The sequence below is a fragment of the Drosophila arizonae genome, chromosome 4 (genome assembly GCF_054131065.1).
Source record: "Drosophila arizonae isolate 15081-1271.41 chromosome 4, UAZ_ARI_1.0, whole genome shotgun sequence".
Classification (NCBI taxonomy): Eukaryota; Metazoa; Arthropoda; class Insecta; order Diptera; family Drosophilidae; genus Drosophila; species Drosophila arizonae.
This window is the reverse complement of record NC_142924.1, coordinates 22,902,338-22,914,362: the sequence shown is the minus strand read 5'-3', so window position 1 is coordinate 22,914,362 and position 12,025 is coordinate 22,902,338. Positions and strand designations below refer to the sequence as shown.

Genomic DNA, 12,025 nt, shown 5'->3' with positions numbered 1-12,025 from the left:
TAGAATATAGAATATAGAATATAGAATATAGAATATAGAATATAGAATATAGAATATAGCTATAGCATATAGCTATAGAATGTAGAATATAGAATATAGAATATAGAATATAGAATATAGAATAAAGAATATAGAATATAGAATATAGAATATAGAATATAGAATATAGAATATAGAATATAGAATATAGAATATAGAATATAGAATATAGAATATAGAATATAGAATATAGAATATAGAATATAGAATATAGAATATAGAATATAGCATATAGAATATAGAATATAGCTATAGCATATAGCTATAGAATATAGAATATAGAATATAGAATATAGAATATAGAATATAGAATATAGAATATAGAATATAGAATATAGAATATAGAATATAGAATATAGAATATAGAATATAGATTATATTACGGTATTATTATTATTAACAATTGATTGCTTATCTGTTTATAGATTTAAGTTAACTTTGATATTATTTTCAATAGTTGTTTTATTAAAATTGTAAGTCTGTATGGGAGGACCTTTTTTCAGTTTGAAATGTAAGTGAGTTTTCCAAACCCGGCTGAGAGTATGATTCCATTATTAGCGGGTCTTTGTTTACTCTAGACTAATGATGAGTGTTAGCAGTATAAGCTGAAAATTGAGCTTTACAGAGCTCGGCTTTATCAAAATTGTTTGCGATAGTCCAGCAAATCATCGCAATCAGTAGCTGATTGGGATGTGTATGACGCTTTGACGTTTTGGTTGTGGAATTCCAGTACCGAGGGCGTGTTGTGGACCATGTGGACGGTGCTTATCTGGTTATGCGAAATGCTGCTTTACCTGCTGTGGATTATACCCAGAGAGATTTTGCGGTCCCTGCAGTAAGTCCTTTTTAGATTCAGCTCGGTTCAGCTGGCTGGCCCCAAATAACTGCTGCAATTTTTAGCTGGGCTATTGTAAATATTAAGCCAATGGACTTTTAATAAATCTCAAGCAATAGACAAATAAAAACTGACCTGAAAGTCTTATTGTATAATACATATATATTCGTCAAAAGTCTTAAGTCTCTCTCCATCTTAATGATATTATTTGCGAAACAGCTCAATACCTGAACCTTAACTAAAATCAATCGTAAAATACTAATAAATATTTATTGTTGCTGTTACTGTTGTGCCCTGGTAACACATGTAAAGATTGTAAAAATGAATTTTTATTGTTGACCATGGCAGGGCATGGCAGTGCCAATGCCCGTGCCCGTGTACTGATACGCCCCTCAAATTTTAAAATCAGGAATTGACGATTATGCAAAAATCCACAATACACCTTTATGGCTGAGTCGGATTTGTGGGTAAGGGCCTGGCGTGGTGCGACATATGATTTCTTACCACCTCCTGAGTATGACATTTGTTTTATGCCTACTTCAGGCTGTGGACGCATAAGGCAACACATGAGAACGGCCTGCGATAAAAGTTAAATATGCAAAAAGATGAAAATCTATAATTTTTTATGAGTTTTCCCTGCGACACCGGCCGGGCCGGGAGCACGGCTCAGCCACAGAGGCAGGCAGCCCTGTTGCCACATTATGTCGCATTTTTATGTTGCTTACTCGCGTGTGTTGTTGCCACTAATTTGCCACGCCCTACCCCAAATGCCGCCCGCCTCCGAGCCGACTGGGCCGCAATTTGTTGCGGTTTTTCGGCATTGGCGAAATTTTGCGCAATTTTTACGATTCGAGATTTGCACGAATTATATATATATATTTTTATAGTTTTACAATATGTCGACCCAGTTCGATCATCAAAGCTGCATTTGCTGTTGTTTTGTATTAAATATATATATAAGTGTTTGTGGGTCTGTCGTTGCGTCTTTTCTGAAATGGGAGGATGAGTCTAAAGGCGCCTGAAGCAGAAGTTAGAACAGATGAAATGAGTCGCATGGAAACGAACTCGTAGCAGAGAACTTTTCCTTGATACATTGAAAAAGGGTTTTGGGAGAAATTAACTTGTTTTTTATTTTTTATTTATTTTTAATTTTTTTTGAGTGAGTTTGATATGATTATAGCTAGTGTAAGTAATTGACAATTATTATAGGAGGGAAGCTGTTGTAGTCATGTTTTTAATTCCTTTACATATACCAGCCCATTTAACAGATTTCTTTTATTATTTTAGCATCTACAACTAATTTATAGTTCATCATTAAAGTTTTAAGAATGTCGCGAAGATTTTATGAGAAATAAATACCAAGTATTGAATGTAGATTCTTAGATATCATATAACAAGCATACACAGATCAGACGTTTATCAACTTTGTTATCAGATTTTTAACTAAAGGACTCTGCTCATGCAGCATTTATACAACAACAAGCTTATTTGGATAAAGAGAATATTTGAAATATTTAAATATTTTATTGAATAATTTGTTTACCTCTTCCAGTTGATTTTTTTTAAACTCATGTCAATAAATTTCTAATGCTCGCTTATGGTAGATATTTTATGATATCAGCTCGAACATCATCAAAAATTGTAGCACGTGTTTGGGCTGACGACCCAAAGAAGGAATCGACTCTTTGCTGCATCGGGGGTAAAACAACCCGCGCTTTGTTTTGCCCACTTTTTTATTTTTAATGGGTGTTGCCGCAAAACAAATCCCACGGCTTGTAAACTCTGTAAAATGTTATCTCTAATGCTTGGAATTTAAATTTTTGGCGCATAATTTACATGAACATTAAACGAGCAGCAAACAGCGACATCCACATGAATGATGAGGCGTCGGCACGCGGCCAACCGCAGATATCCAGCAACAGTGCCCCGCCCCCTTGTCAGAGGCCTTACGCCTTCCGGCTTCCAGCTTCCGGCTTCTGCCTCCGGCGAGCCGTGGGATGTGCCAACAGGCAACTATTAAACGGCTAATGGCAATTTCATTGTATGGCCAGATATTAGTTACCCGATAGCCAAAGCGAGTCACGGCCACATGTTTTGTTGTGATTACATGCGAGTTGACACGCCGCTTTGCCGCTTTGCCGCTTTCCTAGGGTGTCTCGGCCACGTGACCAGGTCACGTGTCGTCGATTCGGCCACAAACAAAATGCTACAAGTTATTCTGCTTGCCATACCATACTCTGCAAATGGGGCATATTAACTCGGCAAAGTTTTTAGTGCTGAGCATTAAATAAATTTAGTAATTGGAAGCTCAATTTTTAGTGCTGAGCATTAAATAAATTTAGTAATTGGAAGCTCAAATAAAAATACTAAAATATTTTTAGAAATTATTAGTATTGCAGAGTAAAGCCAAAATATATAGTTACTATAACTAAATTTAATACTCTCATTAATTCATTTTCATAGAATAAGAAATCAAGTTGAATATTGAAAAAAAAAATATATATATATAAATAAAATAAAATAAATAAATAAATAAATAAAAATAATAAAATTATAATAATTCAATATCTTACTTTCCTAAAAAATCAGATCGTAAATATTATATGTAGTTTTATTTTATTTTATCTATATATAAAATGTACATATATTAGAAATATTTAGTATTAATATTGTAATTACATTAATTAAATATTAATTATTATGATACATTTATTATTAATTTAGAATAGAATAAAGACAAATACTTATAGTCTTATAAGAATGGAAAGACTTACATATATGAGAGGTTATCATCTAATCTCAAATACATAACATGCATCTCGATAAGGGCATTTAAATGTCGCATTGAGTTAGTTTTCTTTTGTTTTTGCTCTACTCCTAATGTTTGTATCTTTTTAATGTAATCAAATTATGAAAATAATATGAGAGCGTCCGTAAGTGAAGTTGCCAAAATGTTGAGTGATTGTTTTCGCACGGCATCCCTCTCTCCCTCACTCTCTCTTTCACTCTCTGGGCGTCGGCCTAGGGCCGCCTGCTGAGATTCACTTAAGCCAGCCCTTTGGGGGCGACCAAATAAATTATATTTAAAATGCTAAGCCCTGGTACCCGTACCAGTCAGCCAGCCTTCCAGCCAGCCAGTCAGTCACTCAGTCAGTCAGTCAGCCAGTCCCTCGTCTACATACTCCTCCCAGTGGGTGTTTCTATTTCAACACTCGAGACCCACTACCACTCGGAGCGCTCCAATTGGATTTATGTTTGCGCTTAGAGGCCCACCAGGGTGGTTGAGCGTTGGGTTGGTGGCTTTGTTGGGCTCGTGGGTCGCTGGGCTTTTCGGTAACTCGTCAGACCGCCCACGAGGATTTGCTTATTGCTTTTAAAAACATTAAACTCTTGCGCTCTGCCACTCTGGTGTTGTTCTTGTAATTGCTTAAGCCGACTGTTTTTGATTTCCTCTCAGTCGTCAAAATGACACATCACGAACTTTTTTAATTTGTTTATGATAATTTACGTATTAGACAGGTGAATGTGAAACACCTGTAAGAAAATCATTGCGAAAATGGAGATTTAGGTTTGATGATATTTCACGAGTTAGCTCAACCGCTGAATACTTGTCTAGAATTTCAGCATTGTTATAAACAGTTTAGTCGCAGAATATGAAAGTAATCACACTGCCATTCAAAGTACGTATGATGGGAGAAAGCCAGATATACTCTCTTAAATTTGGCAGCGGGTATCAAAGCATGATTCAGAGCAGTTCATTAATTGATAAGCATTTATCGCAAAGTAACGCGGCAAGCGCAGATCCTTGAAGCCATTCAACTTGCAAGTGGAATCCTTCAGTGGCTCAGTCAGTGCAATCAATCTCCAATGCGGGCTCTGCTCAAATGCTGTGCGCAATATGCGCAGATTAATTAATTTGTATTACATGCATAGATATACGCACACACACACACATACACATACGCGCAATAAGTCAAGTCGTTGTTGTACAATAATTAATCAAATCAAATGCATAAGTTTCGGTAATCACATGCGTTCCATTTGTAGCAACAACTGGGAAATCAAATCAGCGCCCGAAATGCGCTTAACTTGCATGTCAATTACAGCTGGCGAATAACTGCCCCGCCTCCCGTCTCCTGCCTCTTGCTATTTACGCCTGCCCCCCACCCCACCTCAGCTAATATTCAAAGTCAATTGGCGGAACTCATGAACTTATCGCAAGGGGCTCGCATTGCCACCCATAGATCGGGGTTTGAGTCGCGATTATTCATGCCGCACGCACAAAATGCAAATCGAATGCGAATCACTAAAACGCGAAATTGGCAACGGCGCGCGGCGAGCCCACTGAATATCGATACGATTTTCATTTCGGCCAATTTCATGCTAAATATGCCGCCATTTGCGTTTAATAGTTGATAAGCCCTTGGAAGCGGGCCACAGCCAAGATGCAAATTCAAGCTGTGGCCGCAACCAATTGGATTCACTCGCCGGGGCTTCTCTAAGCATGTCATCTATTGGATAATGAAGTAATTCAATTGAAAATTTAATTTCGTCTGATTAAACTTATTTGGTATTCTGCAAAAGATCGACTATTTATTGAGAAATTAATGCATCTTTTCATTATGAATATTTCGATGTTGTGTTTTCGTGCATATTGCGATTTTCGGCTCTTGAATTTCTTAAAATTTGATATTTTCATATTTTTGCCATGGTTTAGCTATTGCCTAAAATCATTTATGTCTGAACACAAACTTTTTGCCACCATTGAAGCTAAAGATTTGGAATAATGAAATGTGGTTACTATTGTTTGATAAACTGTTAAGACTTTTCGATACCCCTTGGGTATATTTCAGAATATATACATATAATATAATATAGAATTCTAGCTACGCGAAAAGCCTTTTGATTTTCGGGATGCATATTCGCACTCTCAAGGCAAATTTATAGTGGATATATCCGTGGTCCAGCCATAAAATTGTAGAATTTAACATGGATTTCTTGAAAAATATTACCAAAATTGGATAATCGACACAAACCTTAACTTCTAAAGTTCTATGTAGAACTGTCGAAGGAACTGAAAATATAGTTTTGTTTAATATAAGTCTCTCTCTCCCTGTCTCTCTCTCTCTCTCTCTCACTTATTCTAAAACTAAGCCATACGTGCTTTTTGTTTTCTTAAATTTAATGGGTATTATGCAGTCAGTAGCGTCCGTAAGCGACATTTATGTAGTTTGCTGTTTCAAGGGCCAATAGATCGCATTGCTGACATTCTAATAATATAAATATAATATATAACATATACAATAATATAATTATATATTTATTTATATATATGACTAATAGAAGTCTTTATTTCTCAGGATTGCCATTTCTTATTGCACTTTGAGTGGCTTGAGCTCTTCGCTATGCAACAGACTTTTTTAATTTTTCGTAAAAAATGCATTGTCAGAACTGTGCCGAGATTTATGCACACGCAGCTGTGTGTTGTAATTTTTAGCATAGATTCTATATTCATTTTTTTTTCCAGTTTTATTCCGCGTCTTTTATATTTTTTCATTTTTAGATTCTTTTGCTGCGGGCCGCGATTTATTGTGTGCAATTTTTTCTATCTTTGCGAGCTAGACGCGCACATTGAAAACGAATCACGTGAAATCTAAATAGCATCATAAATCAGAAAACGACGGCAGGTTGCTCTCGCTGTGGATTCGCAGGACTCGCTTGAATACGCTCGATTCGCTTGGACTTGCTGGAATAGGTTGCACTCGGCTTTGGTCTACCCATTTCGGCCAGACAATGATAAATGTTGGAAAAAACCTCCCACTGCCCCACACTCCCTCCCCCAAAAAATAACCGAAAAAATGGCGGATGCGTCGCTTGACTCTCATGTGTATGAAAATGGCAAATCGCTAGACGGCCTTTGATTGCGCGAAAGTCTCCCATTCCTTCGACATCCTATGAAATTTGGATACCAAAAAAGAAAAAAACCCCGAGGTAGCACCGGTCATTTGCTCAGCCTGTTCCCCAGGCGCTGTAAATGCAAATACAGCAGCTCGGCGGCAGCCCATAAATATAGGTGTGGGCGTGGCATGTAGTGGGCGGCTAGTTTTGTCCTTGGAGGGAGCAGAGCGCCAATGCAAAATGGCAAATGCCGTCCGTATACGAATGCCTTTTGTTTATTTATTGACGCCGTGTAGCTTGCCAATTCTTATAACTTGTGTGATAGTCCTGCTTCCTTTGCTGGTTTACTGGCTTTTGCTTTGCTTTTGTTTTTGTTGTTGCGTATGATTTATGTGCGATGAAGCGATTGCCAAAAAGTTCACTTCAGCCAGTGGTTTAGGCAGTTTAATGAGGTTTTAAAATAAATGTAAATACATATATGCCAACAAAAAGTAGTTCGAATATATTTTGTGGGCTGAGCAAAATTTATAATGGCAGCATTTTACTTTATAATTCAAAAGAAGAAAAAAAAAAAAAAAAACGGAAAGATTAACCTTATGTGATAAATTTAGATTTCATTTTAATAAAAAAAGAAATATATTTGTTGTTCACTTTTTTTTGTATTCCTCTTACAGTTCAATGTGATTGGAATTAAGATAAGAATTTACACATATGTATGTAAATCACTTTTTATTAGAAAAATTATTGCTATGTTGATTATTTTATGAAAGAAATAATTTATATGAAAAATAAAGACTTTTATACAATAACACTATAGCAACTATATTTTAATAGAATTTAAAATAAAATAAAAATATGAAAAAAAAATATATATATATTGTATATAATATATACTTATTTTGAAAAATTAGTGTTCCAAAATTTAAATTGAATAAAATATATCGTGAAAATGTTTTCCCATATAAATAAAAAATTTAAAATCTTAACAGGGGAGCAAAGATACCTTAAGGCGCATTCAAAATTGTTCTTTAATTAACTGAAATTTGATAGATTATTCAAATATTGGTAAACTTAATAATTTTACATTGAAATTTACGTATTCTCATTGCTGTCAAGTAAAAAGTAAATCAGACTCTCAAATGTCACCTCTAATCAGGGAAAAGGTCTAATTGTATTTAGTACATCAAATCTTATGGAATTTCACTTCCTTCCAAGTGGTTTTGCTAACTCCCATCTTCAGGCAACGATGCCATTAACAATTGAAGCGGCTGCCAAAGACATTCAGAGCTGGGACATGAAATGGAATTGTTTTTAATAACAATAAGCTTTACGAGTATTGCTCGCAATTACTTAGTCACACCCGGAACCCGTCCTGCAAGTGGACTGACTCATTTGGCCAGCACATAAGCAGATTAATTATGCGACTTTTGCTACATATTTGCCGCGCATAGAGATTTTCATTGTTGAGGGGGTCGCATGTGGTTGTTGATGTTGATGGCCGGGGTAGGGTCTCTCTCTTTCACCCTCTCACTCACTCTCTAATTATGCGATAAGCACAAATTGACCTCCAGATGGGGCACCCTTAGCATTAGTACATTCGTGTCCATGTAATGTTATTAATACATAAATCTGAATATTAATTTCGCCTCGCCGTAGTCCTAGTCGACCGAATTGGATTATGAACTCTCGCTCTCGAATGCCGCTGGTCGGGCCATTTATAAGGCTTTCGCTTTATTGTTTGTAATTAGAATTAGAAATTTTGTGTGTGCATTGCGTTTTCCTTTTATGGCCGTTAACACATGCGCATATGAGACCATTATTTAGAAAAATCAAATGCTTCGCATTCGTAAGCACAAAATTAAACATAGTTCTCCATATTGGGGCTCCATTCAAAAATATTGGACTGGGACTACTTTTGCGCCTTATGTGCGCAACATTAAAATTGCCTAATGGGCGGGTCAGATTCGATATAGCTGTGGACTAACTGAGAGCAATATAGTATAGCGAGAGGAAGAGCTAAAGAATGGTACGAAATATCTTATTGTCTACATAAAGTAATTCTTAAACTTTTGCTGTACTTGAAAATAAATAATTATTTATTTTTCAATCAGAATTTATTAGCTTTTAAATAGGTTACACTTCGAGTGCACACATAGTTTATATTTATTCAACTACACTAAGGAGCTCATAGCCCAAACTCCAATTTGGAAAGAGTTGTAATGCGTAGCCAAGCCGGCTCTATTTATTTGCCTATCTTGCTCGAATCTGGCACAAAAGTTTCTTTATGAACCGCAAAGAAACAAACAAACGCAATTTTACGAATCACTCTCCAGTATTTTTCGGGGAAGGGGGTTTCGACTAATTGCTATTAGAAACTGATTTACTTAATTTGTTTACTTTGCGGTGTCGTTTGCCCAAAGATCTGAGCCAAGTTTCGGAATTTATGGATGTGGGTAGATTTTTGGCATATTTTTGCAGAAGCAAACTTTAGACATTTGCGGTTTACTCTCATGCAGCGTGAGCAAGAAAAATATTCAGAAAGGGATCGGACAGGATAGAAATGATTGGAAATTTATGACATTTTGATATGTTGCAGGAGCCCAATTTGCTAATTGGGGAAGCTGAAGATATAAGTTATACTAGAGGAAGTAAATTATAATACGTTATCTTTGGGCAAATAAACTCTTTACCCTGTATTAAAGTTTAGAATGCTTAAATGAAGTATTATGTGGTATTCCTCCATCAGTTACTTATCAGCTAAGAGAAGGTTAGACTATTCTTTTTTACCAGATTGATTGTCAATATATATGCACGTATATTTTAAATAAAAATTGCATGAAACAGAAATTTATAGTTGAAAGAATTCTTTGTATCATAATATATAGTTTGCTCAATATATTTTTATTCGATTTGGGACTATAAAGCACAGGTCAAAACCAAATCTAAAATATGTTAATCAAGAATCAGACTCAGAATTTAACATACTTTATCTCTACGTAAAAATGGAGGGCCACTGAATTTATCTGATTTTAAGATGTTCTAAAATCAATAAGCCATAAATATATTTAAGCTTTTGATATATTGCTAAAAGTTTCCTTGCTTTATCCCAACATCATACGTTTTGGATTTTTATTTTATAAATTAAAAACCAAATTTTCTTTCCATGCAAAAATTACATTTAAATATACATATTTGTTAATTTTTTAAACTCTGGAAATCATTTAAATATCTGAAAAATATATATATTTTTGCTATTCAGAAAAGTTATGTAAGAATAAATGTATAATTTTTTTCCCAACAAAATTAGTTAAAAATACTAATATTAATTATTATTTAAATATATTTATTAATTTTCTAAAATCTAATGATCAGCTAAGGTATATAAAAACAAATGCTTTCATTTTTTTTTTAGAAATATATATGTCAAATTATGAATATTAATTAGGCACGCTCTAAATTTTGTCGTCCGTAGCGATCAGTGTAAGGGTTACACTCGACATTTATCATGAGACTGCAAATTAGCAGCATTTGTTCAAAATATATCTAAGATTTATGCCTTGTCGCTCTTGGCTCAACTCAACTCAAATTATTATCAAGTATATATCATTCAACCAACTACTAAATAACGTGACGCTGGGCAAAATTCTAAGTAGGACCATATATCAGAGGCAGTGACGTATCCATGCATTACCACAACTTGCCGTGGCTAAAGTCGCTGACAAAGCTTTTAGTGTCACTTGAAGCAATTCTGTGAATGCTTTTCCCTCTGCCAAGGACCTCCCATGGCTGCCCGAGTGATAATTGAATTAGAATATGGCGTCTCACACACACACACATTCATATGCACACACACACACACACAGAAGCACTTGGCTATAACTTTGCTGAAACAAAAAATACAACACATGTGCGACATCATTTGGACTGGTTTCCAGCTAGAGCACAGGCTGGAGTTGAGGTTGAGGTTGGGCTTGGGTTTGGGTTCGGGGTTGGGCTTGTGCTTGGGGCTGGGGCTGTAGCCAAAGAAATATTATGCTTTTAACAATTTTAGCATTTTCTCCATTTACATACATCTTAATTATTTCTCAAGATGGTTTTTGTGTGGATTACAAAAGCAGAAACACACACACGCAGACACACATACACACACGCACATTTGGAGGGTATGACATGTGTGTGCCAGAGGGTTGTTAAATTTAACTGGTAGCATCCTTGGCGTCGTCGTCATTTATACATTTGCATTGCCAGCTAATTTGCTTAAATGTTTTTAGGTGCCCCGCTTAGCGCTCTGGATCTCCGGAATCTGCTGCAATAATAATAACGTGCGACTTTGTCGTTGAACATATTTTTACGATTTCGTAGATTACGACATGAGAGGATTTCGCTAATTACATTTCCTCTCACAGGCAACGAGCCAGCCTGATGGGTAGAGTAGAGCGTTTAATTAGTGCTGCGCATCATTAGCGTCCCATATTAATTTTCATATGTGACTCAGCTGAGCTCTAACGAAATTAATGGCAATTTAAATGCTGGCGCTGAATTTGAATTTGCCATCAAATATGATTTACTCGCTGGAAAATGCATTTGAAGTGCATCGGCGTTAATAGAAACGATTCCAAGTTCCGCTTTGCACATCCAATTCACACAAGTTTTTGAAAAACCTCACACAGTAGTCACATGAAAAGCTACCCCTAATTATGTGCTTACCCTAAATATGATCGGTTAATGATAACATAAAGAATGAGCAGCGACAGCGACAGCGAAAAAGAGAGAGTGAGAGAAAGAGAGAGAGACGGGTAGAGAGAGGGAGAATGAGGAAGGCAACGATCATCGGCGTCGTCAGGGGTTGACTTTTTGTATTCGACTATATATATTATATATCTAAAAGTCAATTGGGAATAATTAATTTGGCTCAAATCCTTTTGTATTCTCCATTCAGCCGAGTGTTTTGCCACGTTTTTGATGAGGGACTGACAGTGGCTGTGAAAAGTAATTTGTGCACTAATAAGGCGTCCCTGTGTGATAAATAAAATACACTGCTAGAAATTTAGGCCGCCTATCATGATATATAATATAATCTGAATTAATTTATGAACTTATGAAAGATTTGATAATAATTTGAAGAAGTTTTTAAAAAAGAAATGACTTAAGTTTTTAATAAGTAAAGCATTAGCTTTTAAAAAATTTTTTAAAAATTAAAAATACATATAACAAATATACTGAAATATGTCTGAATAAATATAATTAATGATA

General features: G+C 35.5%; 1 long non-coding RNA gene across 1 annotated transcript; it reads left to right on the top strand.

Annotated features, from left to right (window-relative positions):
* Positions 1-447: 447 nt before the first annotated feature.
* Positions 448-1,004, top strand: LOC149269421 (uncharacterized). The gene is made up of 2 exons (XR_016269806.1): positions 448-550; positions 618-1,004. It is a non-coding gene; the product is annotated as an uncharacterized LOC149269421 (long non-coding RNA).
* Positions 1,005-12,025: the final 11,021 nt, after the last annotated feature.